This window comes from Camelus bactrianus, chromosome 11, assembly GCF_048773025.1.
Source record: "Camelus bactrianus isolate YW-2024 breed Bactrian camel chromosome 11, ASM4877302v1, whole genome shotgun sequence".
In the NCBI taxonomy this organism is placed as follows: domain Eukaryota; kingdom Metazoa; phylum Chordata; class Mammalia; order Artiodactyla; family Camelidae; genus Camelus; species Camelus bactrianus.
Window position 1 is genome coordinate 70,852,420 of NC_133549.1, and position 19,115 is coordinate 70,871,534.

Sequence of the window (19,115 nt, forward strand, 5' to 3'; positions counted from 1 at the left end):
CGTTGCTCCGTTTGGAACGGAGCCACAGTTCATGAACTCCTCCAGGCTTACCGAGAGCCCTGAACATCATACACCTGGGGTGGGGGTGGGGGGTTGAAGGTTGGGAGCAGGCCCACGAGCCTTTTAAGAGTCTTAGAAGGGAAGACTGGGGCCGCCTGTGTGAAAAGACACGTGCGGGCACTGCATGCTCCGCCCACTACGCCGCCGCTCCGGAAGTACTTCCCCAGCCTTCAGAGGGCGCCTGGTCAGGGCTGAGCGAGAGAGGCGAGCGCGTCCGACGGCGTCCAGGGAGCGTGAGAGGCGGCGGCACTGAGGTAAGTCACGTTTTATGTACGGGCAGTAGACTGTGCGGATTCAAGAGCCCAGAGAAAAAGCACGTGCGAAGGAGAGGCGTCCCCAAGGTTCTCCGGACGCATACGATGATTCGGGAAACAATGGCGGACGAACAGGAGAAAAGTTCAGCTTCGCCCTATCATAATGTAGCTTGTCGGGGCAGAGGCCTTGGTGGTGCGAGAAGCCGCGGCGTCCACGTGGGCCTCGCCGCCTTGTTTCTGCAAGGTGCGCTGCGGGGGCTTAGAAAAACGAAGCGTGTTCTTAGGCAAGCAGATAGTAGAAGGGAAAATCCCCTGGAGTAAGAACTCTGCCTGCCGCTCCCTCCTCTTGACTACCAGGTTTAGAAAACAGGAAACAGACTCGTCCAAAACCGGTACTGGGGAGTGGGGGTGGGGAGCCAGGGAGTGGGGGTGGGGGAGGGGCGTGGGAAGGCACATTTGAACGAGGTTTTCTGCTTGGGGTGGTTTGCAGAACTGAACCCTGAAAGTCTCACTCTGAAGCGGGGTGGAGGTTTTGCCAGGTACTTCGGGGAAGGAAATTTCCAGAGCTTCTTCGCCTGTGTAGAAGTCCTAGGGAAGGCTGAGGGTCCGGACCCAGCTGCCCCTCCACCGCCTAGACTGGCAGTGGGACCAGGCAGACAGGGTGGGATGCCGCCAGCCCTGGGAGTCTTGACGGGAGTGTTGCCCCTGGGTGAGAAGCGCTTCTGCTGGCAGATGAAGAGGTGGTGTATGAGGGAGGGCGGTGGGAACGAGCCGCTGCCGCCGCCGCGAACCCTGCACAGCTGTAGAAGCTTGAGCGAATCCACGCGCCGCAGTCTGCGAACCAGGCGCGCGTGGGCGTGTTTATGGAGAGGCTGCTACCCTCGCCGCATGCCGGCTCATGGGGGCCAGCGGGGGAGGCCCTGCCAATAGCTGGCTCTGCGTTCTTAAGTCAGAGGCTTACGCAGGGTTACTAATTCTCATGCCTTCGTTTTCGCTCTTGTCCTCCCTTTCCAGTTCAAGCTCATGCGTGTTAGAGGTTGACTTTCGAGGAGAGAGAACAAGGGTTCTTCTGTTGAAATCTCAGCTAATCTCAAATGCTGGCGGTGGGTAGAGGGCTCATAAGGGCTAGTACTTCTCCTTCACAGGTTGCGGTCCTCACCACTCCCCACTGAACCACAGCCTCCTTGGGACTCTGCCCTCCAGGGTCTCTGATAGCACTTGAAATTCTCCCTTTCTGCTGTTTGAGGAGAAAATAGAGATGATCATCCTAACGTTTCAGACTGAGAGTTGTAGTGGCCGCAGTACTGAGTGTGTCAATCAGTATGAAAGCTCATGAGAACGGGCCGATCTGAGAGGGCTGTGTGGATGAGTTGGAGTTGTCTGGGACTGTGGAAAGAAGAGCCCGGCTCCTTGGAGCCTTGGAATTGGAGCAGGCAGAGCCTGCGCCACATGCTGGCACATGGGGAACACCTAAAATTGTTCAAGAGGCACCTCTGGACCTTTGTACGACCCCCAGCGAGCCCTGCACAGGCCTGGCTCCGTGTACTGCATGGTATCCAGAGCCAGTCACAGAGGGCGAGCTCAACTAGAAAACTGCGCTTTGCCCTTCTCCAACTGAGCAAGCTTGATAGGACCTGTAAGAACAGGCCAGTTTGTGGGGCTGCGTTTCACCTTGGTTGTCTTGAACCTTCTTCCTGATGGGAGAAAACCTCACTACAGTGTAGACCATAATTCAGTGATTTGAATTATGTTTCGATTTGAATTTCCCTGAATACTTAGGTGACTTTTCTAGTACTGCTGTTCATTTCCTTTGAACGGTAGTTCACTTTAAAGCTACATATTTTTAAAAAGGACCATTTGCAATTTAGCAGTCAAGATGTGATTAGGATATGCTCTGAGGACAAAAGAAGCGCCATTCTTAGAATGCAATAGAAAAAGTCTGGGCCTTGGAGCAAGAGACTCAGTGCCTAATTCTGGCTCTGTTAGTGATTCACTGAGTGACTCAGATGAAGACACCATTTTTCAGTGTTTCTATTTCTTCATCTGTTCAGTGAGGGTGTAGATCACTAAGGATATGTTTTCATCTAATTTTTCAGCCTTCAGTAAGTTATAGCTATCACGTTGACTCAGGTGTTGATCTTTAAAACTTTTGACATCCATTTTCTCGTGATCTTTCCAACACTTGAGTGACGTAGACAGAGAAGGGGTGAAATCAAAGCCTACAAATTTTTGCAGAGGTCTGTGTGGTATGTGGACTCGAGTGACTATGGGGAGACCAGGAAGTTCATCAAGCCCATAAACATCTCTCTTCTGGGCTGCCTCAGAGCCTAAAATTCCACAATTACTATTTCATTGTTACAGTTCTTACAGGCCTTTGGGTCTGTTAGTCCTCTATTAAAATGCAAATATCCTTGGAGGAGGTGGGGAGAACCTTTAAAATGATTATCACCTAAATCTTCCACAGAGATTAATTTATCAGATCCTTTCCCATCAGACACCTGGTTGGAAACAGGGCCTGTGGGAATGGGCACCTGCTTGATGTGGGAAAGCCCTCAGAGGGAGAAGAATGGTTAGAAAAAGAGGTGGAGATGTGCCCAGAAAGCCAACCAGGACTCCCTAGGGTTTGGCCAGTTGCTCCTCCCCGCCAGCTTATCAAAATCAAACTGGCCAAATGCATGGGGCTACTGCTGCATCCTTGGAGGAACTAACTGGAAGAGAAGGTGTGAAAAGGCTGGCAACCAGCAGCCGTTTCTCCTGAGCCTGCAAGTCACAGCTGAGAGCCAGCCTCCCAACTCTCTACCCTTTAGAGCAGATGCCTTTGAGTAGAGCTTTCTCATCCAGTCCTCAGCCCCGGCCCAGCCTATGACGTGGCCCTTGTGAGGCCTGGGCAGGCCTTGTCAGACGGCTTCAGCTGGGACGTTTGTATTCCTCATCTGCTTTGTGTGACATCCAAACAGCTCTTTAGAACGTCAACTCACAAAGGGGGCCTAAAGGGTGATGTTTAGTGCATTGGGCATTCTCTGTGTCCCTTGGTCACCCACACGGAAATCTGCCCCCTCCACCTCACCGGTGACTCCCCCCAACGAAGCGTGTTTCTGTCTTGGCTGACCCTGGCCTCTTAACGCGTCCACATGTGAATTTATTCACACTATGGCTGTCATAACGCAAGGGTAAATGAAGTCTTCAGAACCTGTCCATTCAACAGATTTCTGTGTGTGTCCTTCTCTGCAGCCTCCCTCTGGATACAGCTTGTCTTGGTTCACGGACAGCCGAGCTGTGGGCCTTTGTCTTTGTTCACTGTTGTGTTTAATTCTAACCCCCCATCCATTAATCATCCCTTTGCCTATTTATACCGGTGGCAAGTGTAGCAAACACACTTAATGCCTGCTTTTGTTTGGGTGGCACCCTTTGTAAGGACCAAGGCAGAGCTAATTATTAACTGCAAAATGACGTTAAAACTCTTAGATAAGAGCCAAATGCTGCATCCACTGAGATGCGGTTTTGTTTTAACCTTTAAGAGCTTATGGCCAAGCAACTGGGGTGGCTTTATTTGGCTGTGGGTCCAGAGAAGCAGTGCCAGTGCTTAGATAATTAATAGAGGCGCCCTGTTAAAACTCAGCTGGGTGGCCGGATGCAGGCACTCCGTGTACATCTCTATACAGCTCGGTGGGGCACCAGACCTCATCAGGCCAAGCAGGGAGGACACCTTCAGAGGTGGGGTCCACACAAGCAAATGCCAACCTCTCAGTTTCTATTTCCTGTGATTTGAAGACCTTGGTTGTCAGCTCAGGATAACTTCTATATCTTCCGGTCTGACTCTGATTTCCCTTAGCTATTAGATGTCTCGTGGAGCCCATTCTTTTAGTTCTAGTTATTTCAGCTTGTTAGCCTCACCTTCCCAGATTTTCCCTGACTGCCTTTTCTAAAGTAATCCCCTGAGCCCACAACCAACCCCAGTTACCTTCTATTACCCAGTATTTTTTTTTATATATATATATATATTTTTTTTTTTTATTGAAGTATAGTCAGTTTACAATGTTGTGTCAATTTCTGGTGTAGAGCATAATAGTTCAGTCATACATGTACATACATATATTCATTTTCATATTCTTTTTCACCATAAGTTACTACAAAATATTGAATATAGTTCCCTGTGCTATACAGTATCAACTTGTTGTTTATCTGTTTTATATATAGTAGTTAGTATCTGCAAATCTCAAACTCTTAATTTATCCTTTCCCATCTCCTTTCCCTGCAGTAACCGTGTTTGTTTTCTGTGTCTGAGTGTTTGTTTTGTAAATAAATTTGTCTTTTTTTTTTTTTTTTTTTTTTAGATTCCACGTATAAGTGATACCATATGGTATTTTTCTTTCTCTTTCTGGCTTACTTCACTTAGAATGGCAATCTCTAGGTCCATCCATATTGCTGCAAATGGCATTGTTTTATTCTTTTTAATAGCTGAATAGTATTCCATTGTATAAATATACCACAACTTCTTTATCCATTCATCTGTAGATGGACATTTAGGTTGTTTCCGTATCTTGGCTATTGTAAATAGTGCTGGTGTGAACATTGGGGTGCATGTGTCCTTTTGAATTAAGGTTCCCTCTGGCAATCCCATTACCCAGTTTTACCTTTTTCAATGGCATTTGCCACTGTTTGAAATAATTTTATGTATTTGTTTATTTCTTGCCTGTTTGACTCCTTAAAGAATGGAAGCCCCTGTATCCCTAGTGTTTAGGATAGTGCCTGGCACTTACCAGGAGCCTGATAAATATTTGTTATGTGACTCAGTGAATGAATAAATGAGTGAATGAGTGGAGAGACTTTTTTCCAGGAGAGAAACCATTTTTTTAATTGCCCCAGTAGGAAACCTTGTACCCATTAGCAATCACTCCCCATTCCAGCTTCCTGCCAGCACCTGACAAATACTGATCTCCTTTCTTCCTTTATGGCTTTGCCTATTCAGGACATTTCTTACAAATATCTGGTCTTTTGTGACTAGCTTCTTTTATTCCATGTAGTGTCTTTAAGATTTATTCATATTATATCATATATCAGTAGTTCATTTCTTTTAATGGCTAAATAATACTCCATTGTATGACTCTACCATATTTTGTTCATTTATTATTTGACATATGGGTTGTTTCCATTTTTTGGCTTTTATGAATAATGCTGCTTATAACCATTCTTGTATTCCATTTTTATTTAATGTTTTATTTTCTACCTAAGAATCTTGCATTTCTTTTGTTAGTTTTCTAGGTACTTATTTTTTGTTTGAAGTTGTAAGTTGTATAATTTGAATTGCTTTTTTGTTTGTTTCCTGCTGATGTATAAAAAAGCAGTTGACTTTTTTGTTGATCTTTTTACACGGTTTCCTAACTTAACCTTTATTTACTCAATAGTGTGAGTTTTCTAAGTAGACAGTCACATCAAAAAATTAGAGATTTGTTTTTCCTTTCAATTTCTTAGTTTTATTTCTTTCTCTCATCTTACCACACTGTATAGGGCCTCCAGTACAATGTAGCAGTGATAATAGAGGCTTGGTTTTTTTTTTTTTTTTTTTTTTTTGCTGTTGTTGTTTTTGAAATAAAATTCACAAGAAAATTCTCATAACACAAAAGTCACTATTTTAAAGTGTCAAATTCTTTAGTTTTTAGTATATTTACATGATTGTGCAACCATCACTGCTATCCAATTCCAGAACATTTGCATTTTCCCAAAAAGCAGTCCTATAACCATTTGCACTTATTCCCCAGTTTCCCTTTTTCTTCAGACCCTGACAGTTTATAATCTACTTTCTGTGTCTATGGATTTGCTTTTTCTGAACACTATAAAAATGGAATCATACAATATGTATCCTTCTCTCTGTTCTTTCACTTAGTATAATGTTTTCCAGGTTCATCCACGTTGTATCATAAGTCAGAACTTTATTCCTTTTATGACTAAATAATATTTATCCATTGTATAGATACATCATATTTGTTTATCCATACATCAGTTGATGGACATTTTGGTTATTTCTACTTTTTGGCTATTATAAATAATGCTGCTATGAATATTTTTATGTAAGTTTTTGTGTGAATATGTTTTCCATTCTACTGGTTAAATACATAAAAGTGGAATTTCTGTGTCATACGTTAACTCTGTATTCATATTTTTGAGGAACCACAAAATCATTTTCCATAGAAGTAACACTATTTTACATTCCCACTGGCAACATATGAGAGTTCCAGTTTCTCTACCTCCTTGCCAATACTTGTTATTTTTTGTTATTTTAAACTCATTTTGGTTTTGGTTTTCATTTCTCTGACTAATAATGGTGATTATCTTTTCATGTGCTTATTGATCATTTGCATATATTCATTAAAGAACTATTCAAATCCTTTGCCTATTTTAAAATTCAGTTATTTGTGCTTTCATTGTTGGGTCATGCATTCTTTATATATTCTAGATATTAAACTCTTATGTGATACACAATTTGCAAATATTTTCTCCCATTCTGGAGGTTATATTTTTTTCACTTTCTTGATTAGTATCCTTTGTGTAAAAGTTTTTATTTTTGATGGAAGTACAATTTGTCAATTTTTTTCTTAGATTGTGCTTTTAGTGTCATGTCTAAGAAACCATTGCCTAATCAAAGGTCATGATACTGTTTTGTTATGCTGGGGTGCTCACCTTTTGGGACTTCTTGTTACTGTAGCATAGCCTAGTGTGTTCTGATTGTTACATTTAGCAAGTATTTATCAGCCTCCAGGTATGAACAGAAACATCAATTAAGGAGTCCTGTAATGAACTAGAAGTAGGAAATGTCTTTGCTCTCAAATACCATATAATATAGTTAAATTGTCCAATTATAGCAACTCAAGGATAATCATAAGCCAAGTCTAATGTAGAACTGTGTTCTTAAAACAAAAGAGTGATTAGTATTGGATGTGGTTCATCTGGGAAGACTTCCTCTAAGGAAAAAAAAAATTACTTTCTCCATCTGTCCTGGGGGAAGTAACTGAAACACAGCCATGAAAAGTGGATTTGTGCAATGTAAATGGCTAAACCTGACAGCCTCTGGCTAATTGAAAGTGTCACTGCTACTGTGCTTAGGTTAATGGGGCCCTTTAACTTCTTGTCTCAGCTGTTCCTCCCAGAAGCATAGCAACTGTCCATCTCCAAGGCTCAGAAACCGTGAGGGCATCTCTTTGGGGCTGATAGCCTGCAGAGAGCTCATGGGTGATGGGAACTCATAGTGATGCATTTCATTTCTCTTGTGTGGACAAGGCAGATAGTTTCCTTCATGAATCAGAGTGAGCTGAAAACCTTGAGGGAGATTTCATAGCCTCCTCTGTGTCTTTTCCAAACTGTCATGAAATGTGAGCAAGAGGGTGGACTGAAGGACCTCTGACTTCTGACCCTCCTACTTGAGCTGCCTGGTCTGCTCTACCTACTTCCCTTCTCATGGCCGCAGATAAGAAGAGTTGTTGCAAACATGTGGCCTTAACCAACGTTCAGGAACCAATGCTGGCCTAGAGGTCCCTGAGCTGCATTTTTGATTAATGGTATTAGAGAAGGGTTGCAGGCAGTTGATTTAGATTCTTCATGATAGCATTGACATGGCATGAAATATCAGCTGGAACTTTAAGGCTCATAATATGTTAAGGTGACAGAGCATTACGCTTAGACGAGGCAACAAGTGACTGTCAGAATGATGGGACACTTATAAGAGAACAGGTAAAGTCAGATTCCTTCTAATGTACGCCTTCTGTTCCCTGTAGAGGCTTTGTCATTCCACAAGCCCTACTGTGTTTCCTTCCTTGCTGGACTAGACACTCAGCAGGGGCAGGAAATGTCATGCATTCACCCCTGGGTTCTTGATGCCTAGAGGAGAGCGTGACTCATAACTGGTGCTCAGGGAATAATGGTTGTATTAAACTGAAATAACTGGAAGTCTTTGGTCTGGAAAGGAGAAGACTGGGGTGTCATGATCAAGATCTCCTAAGTCCCCCATGGAGTGATTAGGTTGAAAGGGGACTTGGTTGCTCAACTCTAATTACTGAGTCAGGACATTCCTCTTTGAAACTGAATCAAGATAAATTAGGACTAATGAAAAGATGGTCCACTTTCCACATCAGGAAATAACTTCCTGGCTCTCATTTTACAATAGGTGATAGTGGAAAGAAATGAATGGATATTTTCAAAAGTATATTTCAAATTGAACAGTGGCCCTTTGGTGTGGACCTTCAGGATGGGACTGTCTGAGCCTCCAGTGATCCTTCTGTAGCATCTGTGATAACAAAAGTGGTTGGACTGGTCAGGGCTTGTCTGCTTGGTGTGGCATGCAGAGCCCTCCACGTGCTCTCTGCTGCCTCATCTTTGCCCATTCTCCCATGTGCACTGCGTATCCTCGAGACTTTGGTCTACACCAGGTACTCTGGACAAACCACTTAATGTTTCCGTAGTCTCTACCTTTCCTGCTTCCTTTCCCACCTCTTTCTGTTTAATACCATTCTTTATTTCCTGTACAAAGTCTGCTAAAGCAGGCCCCAGTGATCTCTGTCTTTCTACAGACTAATGGCAGGTCTAGATTCTACCAATGATTTTCTGTCAGCCACCTTTAATTATTATTTATATTTTAGGCATTTATTCTACTTCTCCAAATTTAAGGTGAGGAAATACATGATCCTTTGTGATTTAGCTTGAGTCCTTAGTTCAGGGTCTTGCAAAATGAAAACTGATATATACATATATATATTTAAAAGACAGTGTTACTAAAAATGTAATAGAAGATGTTATTAGAAATGTCAAAATCAGTCATGTAGGTCACCACCATTAATATTACTAAAGATACAACCATTTAAAACATAGATTCAATGAATTGACTCATTGAATATCAAAGCTGCAAGAGACCTTGAAGATCATGTTGAATTCTCATCTCCTGCTGGTGGATATATAACACTGAGACAGTCAATTTAGCAGTCGTTAGAAATGTTATTCCTTCCAGTAATCCAGCATTTCCCGCACACAGCTGTTATGTTCTAAAGTATCTTGCATAGACGCATAAGGTGACATTTATAAGGATGTCCATTTTAACACTGTTCTGTGAAAATTGGAAACAAAATAGATGTCCATTAATAGGGGATTGGATAAAATGTGGTCTATTCATGAGGTGGAATTCTAGACAAATTAAAATGGATCAAGGGGGAGAGATCTTAAAGTCACATGGTAAATAGAAAATATGTTCACTATCCTACCAATTATTATCAAAACAATAATCTTGTTTCTGGATAAACATACATGGTGAAAACTTTAAAAAATAATTTGTGTACTTTATTTTTTTTTTAACTTGGAAAAATATTTTAAGTGTTTGTGCTAAAAATAAAATAGTTATCTTAACATTCTTAGTTGCAGATGAAGAAACTCACATCAGGAGTTGTGCTGGCTATGTGGACAGTGTTTAGGCCCTATATTTGACAAAACATATTTTAAAAAAAATTATGAGATTCTCAGGGAAATTTGAGCACTGACTGAATATTTGATATCAGAACTTGTAAATTTTAAAGGTGTAGGAATGTTGTTATATGTCTAAAATGTAAGATGCCCTTATATCTCAGAGATTCCTAGGTGTATAAATGGAAGAAATTATATGAGATCTGGGATTTGTTTAAAAAAAAACAAAACCTACTTGGGAGAAGAGGAAATGGATGGTGGGTATAGTAGAAGTAAAATCAGATGTGTATTCACTGTGGGTGTATGGAGGTTCATTATACTACAGTCTCCATACTTGTGAATACAGGGTTTTTTTTTTTGAAATTCCCCAAATACAAAGTTTTAAAGATTGGCCTTATAAGAAAAATTGGTTTCTAGGACCAGTCTTTTCTGTCCAGTGTTTTTCGCAGTACATCCCGCCGAGACCATATTTGGTCAAACTCCCTCAATTGTCCAGAACAAGCAAAGGTACATAAGCAGGTTTTGCTTAAAATCATTTTCGTACTAGGGAAGGTTTCACACAGAGTCATGTTTATATATCAAAAGTAGTCCACCGTCGAACTGGCTGTTCTGTCTGGAGTGTAGAGGTGTTGCTCAGATTTCTTTTTCTTTCCAAACGTGCCAAAGGAACAAAGCCGTGTGATTGAGAGTGTGGGGCCTGAAATATCTGTAAGCGACCATGGAGGGCTTGGAGGTTACTCATTCCAACTTTATGATGTCCTGAGAAACTGTTGCGATAAGAGAAAAGGCTAAAAAATAAATGAGAGATAACTGAGATAATGGAAAAAACAGAGGGGAAACTAGACAACACTCAACTCTTTGGCTGGGGAAATTTATTATGCCAAGGAAGATAAATTGGAGAAACATGAAAAGGGAAAGCGATCTTGTCTCTGCCTCATGTATTTCTCTTTAAGTGAATGAGCAATAATACAGAAATAAAAGAGTTCAAAACAGAGCTGTGTGCTCAGCCAAATTCATGGCTCCTAATGATTTTCAACTTTGGCAGAAGCCTCACACGTTATACTTGAGCAGTTTTCTTGATTTTGAATTATATGTGTAATTCATCCTGATCAGAGCATAGCCTGGAAGCCAAGATCTATTTGCCAGTCAGAAACAGGAGTGCTGGTCACGTGCTGAAGCCAGACTTCCTTCTACACATCAAAAATATCTGTGGTGTCGTCAGTTTGGACAGTTCTGGGAAACAAACACACACAACTTGTGGACTCTGTTGTTCTGAGTCATCTTGGCCAATAAATTGTTATATTCCATATTTTCTTTTCCTATCAGTCTGTTCTGGTATTAGAAAGACACTGTCCAAGATCGTCAAACTAAAATGCATGACACAAATGATGATGGACGAGTGGGTGCTGATCAGGCCAGGGCTTGTGGGTGTCCAGCTGGTCTTCTGCCTTGTCTTTCAACAGGACAGAGGAAGACGAAGGGGAATGAGAGTTAGTGTCTTAGAAGGTCTAACCAAAAGAAGAGCCACTGTTGTTGCTCAGGGAATGCAGGGGGAGGGAAACCAGATTCCAGCATGCTTCATTTTGAAAGAGCAGCTCCGCTTTAGTTCAAGTTTCTGAGAGCTTACTTTTTTAGGGTGTAAAAAAAAAATACTCTGATAACTTGGTTCACCGTTTCTTTGCCCTTCTATCTAAATAACCCCAGCTGACAGGTCATGCCTGCCAATCAGTGCAGTTTTTCTTGAGTTTAAGATGATAACCTAGAATGTCTGTCAGTCCTGCAGGTATTATTGACATGTCCATAAGTTTTGTTAAGGTACTCAGTGTTGTGGTATGTACTTTGGGACAGAACTAAATTGTTGTGGAAAGATACTTTCAAGAAACAGCTTTTTATAAGAACAAAGTTGTTTGTTTAGTAAGATAGATAGATATGTAGGTAGGTGGGTAAGTGGATGGATGGATGAGGGCAGGGAGGGAGGGAGGAAAAGGAGGCAGATGAAGAGGGAAGGGGTGAGATCACCAGCAGAGTCAGACAGACCCGTGGGTTCCACTTTGGCATCTGCCATTCACTAGCCCTATGAATTTGGGCAGTTTATTTAATAAGCCCCTTTGAGCCTCAGGTTACTTACTTGTGTAGAAAATGCAGGTATTCATATCTGCCTTGCTGAGTTGTTACAATGTTTATAGATAATGGTCCTTTTTTTTTTCAGAAATAAGAAAATGAAAGGGAAAGCTAATGCATTTTTAAAGTGAAAAATCACTCCCCCAAAGCAAATATGTTCACAGACCTGTCATTATAATTCCAGATTTTAGCTTCATAAAAAGTTCAGAAAAGACCAAAAGACAGTTCTCCGATCCCAAATAAACACAAGGGAAGTTATGTTAATAACAAACTGTGAGCTTCTTGTGACAATAGTGACATTATTGGAACATAAATGGCAGCTCCGTCAGCATCTCCTTGTAACTGTATCAAAGAAAGACAGTTGTAGCTTTGTTCTCAGTGTGACCCACTTGGGGTTTGGCTGCTTGTTGATGGATATTATCATTTTTAATGTCAGTGAATAATGTGATGTCAGATAAATGACCTGTTTCCTTTCTGTGGATAAAGCTCATTTATCTTTAGGGAGCTTGAGTGAGTAGGGAAATCTGGGCGGGACCAAGTGTTTCCCGAATATGCAGAATGGGAAATATCTTATTAATCCTACTTAACGTGAGTCCCGGGCAGTTGGGTTCAATTCTAAATACACATCTGGTAAATCAATGAGTGTGTGCTTTTACCATTGACTATGTCTAACTGATTGGAGAGAAATGGAAAATAAACATTTTTTTTCAATTTGAAGAAAATGATACTTCTTAGCAAGCATTACTGTACAATTAGTATCTTGAAGACATTCAAGGTAACTCAGACCTGGCTTAACACAGTCTATTATGACTTTGAGAAATGATAATGATACAAAATACAGGATCAAAAAGATATATTTTAATAGACTATACTGTTACTAGCTTTGGAGATCACAAAAATAAATATGGTAGTGTTAAAGAGGTTCTGGAATCATAAAACATTCTCAGGATTTTGATTCCTGGTCTAAAGTGTCTGACTCCTTCTTGAGATGACAGCTGAAAAAGCCCACATGTTATATTTCTGAGGATGTCTATGAATCCATTGTCTCTTTTTTTGTAATGTAAATAACTATACATTTAGCTAAAACTGCAGGAATCCCATCTTCTGTGATGGAAGATTTAGTCAAGGCAAAATGAGGACAGTTAGCTTTTCTGGAGACTATCAAGTAGGGTGACAGTCATCCCATTGAGTTTCTCTTAATGCAGTAAATGTGACTTTGGAGCAGCTCCTTAAACAGCCCTCTAGAGCTTTCTAGATCCATCCATGGAATCTTAGAGAACAAGGCTGGACATTTCTTTAGAGATTATTTAATGGAATTGTTTAATTTTTTTTTCTAATGAGAGATCAGAGGTAAGGAATTTGCTCTAGGTCACAAGGCGAGTTTGCAGTGTAGAAGATTGAATACAAAGACTCTGTCTTTACTAAGACAAAGTTTTGTTTTGTCTGAAATGTCTGCTAATGATTTGATGGTTTAAAATCTGTTGGAAAATTTTACAGATTTATCTTTGTCAATTCCATCAAATTACTGAGTTGGCAAGGAGACTCTCCAATGAGTAGTTTCCACAAAGACAGACTGTCCACCTGTTTATCCAGAATAGGGGTCAGCAAACTAAAACCCGTGGGCCAAATAAAACTAGTGGCCTATTTTTGTACGTCTAAGCTAAGAATGGTGTTTATATTTTTAAAAGTTTGTTTAAAAAATCAGGAAAGAAGAATGTGTGAAATAAGTGATAAAGACTATATATGTAGCCTACGGTGTTTTCTGTTTCGCTCTTTACAGAAAAAGTTTGCTGACCCCTGGCTAGACTGTTCATAGAAGGAGGCTCTGTGATTTTCCTTGTAGATCACACAATACTTTTTTGCTTTGTTATTTTACATTTTTAGAATTAACATCATAGATTGCAGGAACATAGAGGGCCTGATTTCAAAGGGTATCTACTGAGGGCCACCTTTAGGAAAGGTTTTTTTGTCCTCAGGAGTAATCCACCTGCTTTAAGAATTATAAATTAAATGCTGAGCTGAAACATGGGCAAATCTGTCTCTCTCTTCTTCCACACAACTTTTGCTGACTTTTTAACCACAGGATTTTTGAATTATACATTTCCTCACCAAACCACATCCATTTCCTGAACCATCTCAAAATAGCTTTGAGCTCCAGGAAAATCTGGTTAAGAAGTTCATGTACCACATTACTGGGAATGCATCTGGGTCATGCTGTGTTTCCCATGTCAATTAGGAGACCATGTTTTGGTGTCTGTACCGAAAATATGCCTACGGGTAGGATTATATGCTGAAATCCTTGTGACTTCAGTTTCCAGAGCGGGGCAGTGGCTGTCCTCAGCTTCCTAGCCATTAGTGTTTTGAGTGACTTTGATCAAATGTAAGCATTATTCTGGAACTTGGTGTACTTGATGATAGTATTTGGCAGTTTGAGTTTTTTTTAAAGGCATTTTAACACATTTATTTGGACTGAAAATGAAAATATGACACGAGAAATTCCTTTAAGAAAGGATAATAGACAGTTACTAAGGAGCAGAAAAATTTGTCTATATCTTACTATGATCCTGTTTTACTAAAAAAATTCAGTGTAGCTTTGCTCAGGGATAGTATCATAGCCAATGAGGTTTATGTGAGGCGTGATTATTGCTAATTGTGTGTGAAACTTTTGAAAATTGTAAAGCACTGTAGAATTTAAAGAATCTTTCATTCAATAAAAAAGAAATTCAATGTCAAGTCATCAGATCTATTTCCATATCCATCATCCCCACGTTCCTCTGCTTCACATTCTTAAAATTTAGATCTTATTTTAACATTGGCTTTGGAATTCTAACATATGTATGCATTCCACAAGGCTCACTGAATCTTCTTAGAGCCAAGACAATCTAGAACAAAGTGAACTGAAATTAGACAGGCATTCACTATACAGGTACTTTATGAATTGTGAATGACAAGGTAGAGAGGAAAGAAAGAAATACAAGGGCAGAACAAGATAACATGTATCATAAAACCATATTATGGGGAGTTAAAAACTGTTGGTAATCCATCTCCCAATCCTTGGAGTTGGTCCTTCCAGCCTGTGCCATAGTAATCCTAAAATTATTGACAGGAAAATTTGGTACAGATACTGCAGTTGTATCAGATCTGTTGCTGATACAATTATTTGGCATAAAACTAGATCTTGTTGCTGCAACTAACCATTCCTCACTGTTTTCAGTTCCCAGAATAATTCAACTCAAGGAATTGACATTTATTATTGACATATATGTCTGAATCCATTCTGATCTTCATCCTGTGAGAGAAATTTCTCGAGTACTCTTTCAGCCACAGTCTTTGGATCCTCTGAAGCATTCTTCCCCTCACAGAGGGGAATGACTTTTCCTGCTGCCTGTGCTGTTGGAGTTCCTCTTCCTTATCCCACTGTTGGAGCAGCCCTTCCGTTAGAACAGAAAATTGATACTGGGACCAATAGTTAAAGAAGTGAGGCTTTATATTAGCATTTCTGAGGAAGAAAGATGTAAGTCTAGGCCTGGCTGGGAATTGTCCTCAGAAATCATCTGGGGAAACTCAGAGGCAGGGTTGGTTTAATCTCTGTGGTAGGTTTGTGTAGATCTAGTCATAGCCAGAAAGTCCTTTTGGATCATGGGTCTTGAAAGTAAGCAAGCTCAAGGTTTGGTCAAGTTCAAGTGTTCAAGGTTTTAGAACTCAGAGAAAAAAGATTTTGGCCTAGTTTGATGAGTAGAACTGGTAGACTCAACAAATGGTTTGTAATAAGAGAAGAAACTCCAAATTGTCATTTCTGGTAGTTCTCCTGCGTGGGAGGCTGCCCCATGCATTCCAAGAGGTTTACCCACCATTCCTGTCTGCTGACTGTGAGCAGTGCTCCATGGCCATTGGAATGACCGCCACCAACCAAAAATCCCAACAAATTTCTTGTCACCTCCTAGTGGAAAAATAATGCCTCTGGTTGAAAGCCAGTGTTAGGGTCTCACCTCTGGATGATGGCCATTTTTCCAATGACGTTTACTATATATAGCCTATGCCTGAGGATATCCAGAGAGGAAGCTGAAAGGCAAAATAATCAGAGAGTTACACTATAGACTTTGAACCATTTGTTCAGTTGATTCTGGTCCTCGTGCAAATTGCAGGTCATTTTATTGCTGTGTAAGAGCTCAGCAAGGAATTGGGACTGGAAGAGTAAGAGCAGGCCCCTCACCAAAGAGTCCAGGAAGGTAGGGACTAGCCTGGTCAATGTGTCTTAGACTCAGAGAAATTCTGAATTTGAAGAAAACTTAAGCTAATTCATCCAGCCTACCCTACAGTGGAGGAATGCCTTGGTAAACAGACACATTCTTAATATATGTCCATACATCTATCTTCCATTCTAGGCCTAGGGTGTATCTTAAGGTCCTGGAGATTCTTGTGTTGGGCCTTTGGCACTGGTCCCTAGGAGATAAGGTGAATTTGTTCACAGTAGACTTTGGTTCATTGATTTAAGAGTCAGACTGTTAGAGTTTAATTCCTGCTCTCTCTGTATTGAACAAGTTCCCTTACTTCTCTGGGCCTGCCTCAGTTTCCTGTGTATCAAGTGGAGGTAATGTTACTACCAATCTCACAGGTGTTTTGACATTCAGTGAGTTAAAATATGTGAGGTGCTTAGAAGAGTACATGGTACTTGGTAAACATAAGAGAAATATTAGCTAGTATGAATGTAGGTATTAAATTCAAGAGGAGATTAACATTTAGTTTTGTCTCATAGATGACAGTGCGTTTGCTTCCATGAGGTGGTAAATAATTTGTGCTGATTTGTGCAGCTGCATTCTGTATCTAAAGAGAGAAGTTGATTTTAGCTTTTGTCCCTAAGTTTGTAGCCTGACTTTCTTTCTTGTTTAATGGAGTATTTTTTTCACTTCATCGAGATATAGGTTGGTATAATTGACCTGCAACATTATGTAAGCTTAATGTGTACAACATTTTGATTTGATATATATTGCAAAAGGATGACCACCTTGGTGTTAGCTAACACTTCCATGTCACATGATTACTGTTTGTGGCAAGAACACTGAAGATCTCTCTTAACTTTCAAGAATATAATACATTATTGTTAAATATAATCACCATGCTGAACATTAGATCCCCAGAAGTCATTATCTTCTAACTGGAAGTTTGTACTCTGACTCATATCTCTCCATTTCCCTGACTCAACACTTTCTGGTAACCACCATTCTACTCTGTTTCTGGGAGTTCAGCTGTTTTAGAGTCCACATATAAGTAGTATCACATGGTATTTGTCTTTCTCTGTCTGAAATGTGAGCAGTGAGTCCTGGAGGCAGTGGGTGATCCTTCAAGGAGGTACTTCCCCTTAAGGGATGGAGTCAAAGCCTCCTTAGTAAGCATATCTTAAAAAGTGGGCAGTTGGATTTCTCTTGGTGGCTGTGAAGTAGTAACAGGGACTAGATTTACCCTCCTGTCCTATAGAATTTAAAAAACTGGACAAAATATGTGTAATGACAATTTGCAAACATTGGACAATTGGCAGCACTCAGGATGAACCCTACATTTGCCCAAGTCTGCTGTCTAGAGAGTGGATTGAGGCTGGAGCACAGGGAGGGCAAACTCAGAGACTGCTGGTCTCCCTGCGTTGAGGAGATGGAGTTGAGAGTTAGGGGAGGCCAAAGTGGCTAGAATCCTTGGAGAAGAAATCAAGAAAGGAGAGAGCTGATGGAGAGGAAGGAGTTGAATAGAGAGAAAACTCCAGAGAGCCTTATAAAGGATTCCCCTCCTGGCCTCAGCAGATTCTTTACCGATCAAAGCATGATGTGGACAAGCTACTGGAAGTCAGGAAAGAACCACAGGAATAGAATAGGCAGAGCAGCCCTTGGATCTCACACAGGCCCCGGAGTAGTGCTGTTCCTAGCAGCTAGAGTGGAAACAGTGTAATAGACAGGGCATCCAGGAACATCCTCGGGGGGGGAGGGGGCATTGCCTCAGTAGGAGGGCAAAGTTAAAGATGACTGTGGTCCCACCTAGCAAAACTTGAAAGCAAGCGTCCAAAGGACCAAGCTGTTTACAAGTGACTGTGTGGTGGGGCAGGGGAATGGAGGGACCTCAAGAATATTTAAATAAACACAAAAATATACAGGCTTCAGCACAATCACCTTTATGATGTATGGCATCCAGTGAAATATGGGAAATATGACCCTTAATGAGGAGAAAAGTCTACAGAAACAGATATTGGCGGTGATATAATTAGCATAGGTATTAAATAGTTAGAACTATATGCTGTGTTTCTAATAAGGTCAAGGAAGACATGAGCATGTTAAGAAGTGATATAAGAAGATAGGAAGTGAGACCCAAAGCTGACTTCTAGAGATGAGAATGCAGTGTCTAAATGAAAACTGCATTGGGCAGGATCGACAGCAGAGTAGACGACAGCAGAAGAAAGGATTAGTGAACCTGGTGCTACATACAAACTATTCAAAATGTAGCACAGAAAGAAACATCGGGGAGGAAAATGAACAGAAACCGCAAGCTGTGGGACAGCTTCAAGCAGAGTAATGTGCCTGTAATTAGAGTTCCAAAGTTATCAGAAGAAAGAAGATGGTTCAGGCAGCACTCAGTTAAATAGAAGAGAGAAAAGGAAAAGACAAAAATCAATGAAAACAAGCTTGTTTTTCTTGAGAAGATTAATAAAATCAGTAAACCTCCAACTAGACTTATTAGGAATATAAGAAAGAAGGCTCCGACTACCAGTATCAGAAATGAAAGAGGAAACATCACTAATGTTAAAAATGTAATAAGGAAATATTACAAACAATAATAAACATAACTTGGAAGAAATGGACAAGTTCCTTCAAAGACACAAACTACTGAAACTCTCTCAAGAAGACATAGATAAACTCAGTAACCATACATTATTTTTTAAAATTGACTTTATTGCTAAGAACCTTCCCACAAAGAAAACTCCAGACCTAAGACAGCGTCACTGGTGGATTCCACTAAACATTTAATGAAGAGCTAGTGCCAATTGCTTAAAAACGTTTCTAGAAAATTGAAGAGGAGCCAACACTTTTCTGTTCATGTGCTGATAATCAGCATTATTCTGATACTGAAACCAGAAAAAAAAAATATGAGAAAAGAAAACTCTGGACCCTCATGAACAAAGATACAAAAATTCTTTAAAGATTTTTATAAATCAAATACAACAATATAGAGAGTGAATAATAGTGCATCATGACCAAG

The 19,115-nt window shown here is 40.5% G+C and overlaps 1 protein-coding gene and 1 pseudogene across 1 annotated transcript in view; both read left to right on the forward strand.

Annotated features, from left to right (window-relative positions):
• LRMDA (leucine rich melanocyte differentiation associated) overlaps positions 1-19,115 on the forward strand; it is a 1,104,131-nt gene that overhangs the window by 640,861 nt on the left and 444,155 nt on the right. The gene's annotated exons all lie outside the window — the stretch shown is intronic.
• Positions 14,466-14,593, forward strand: LOC123619202 (U4 spliceosomal RNA; annotated as a pseudogene).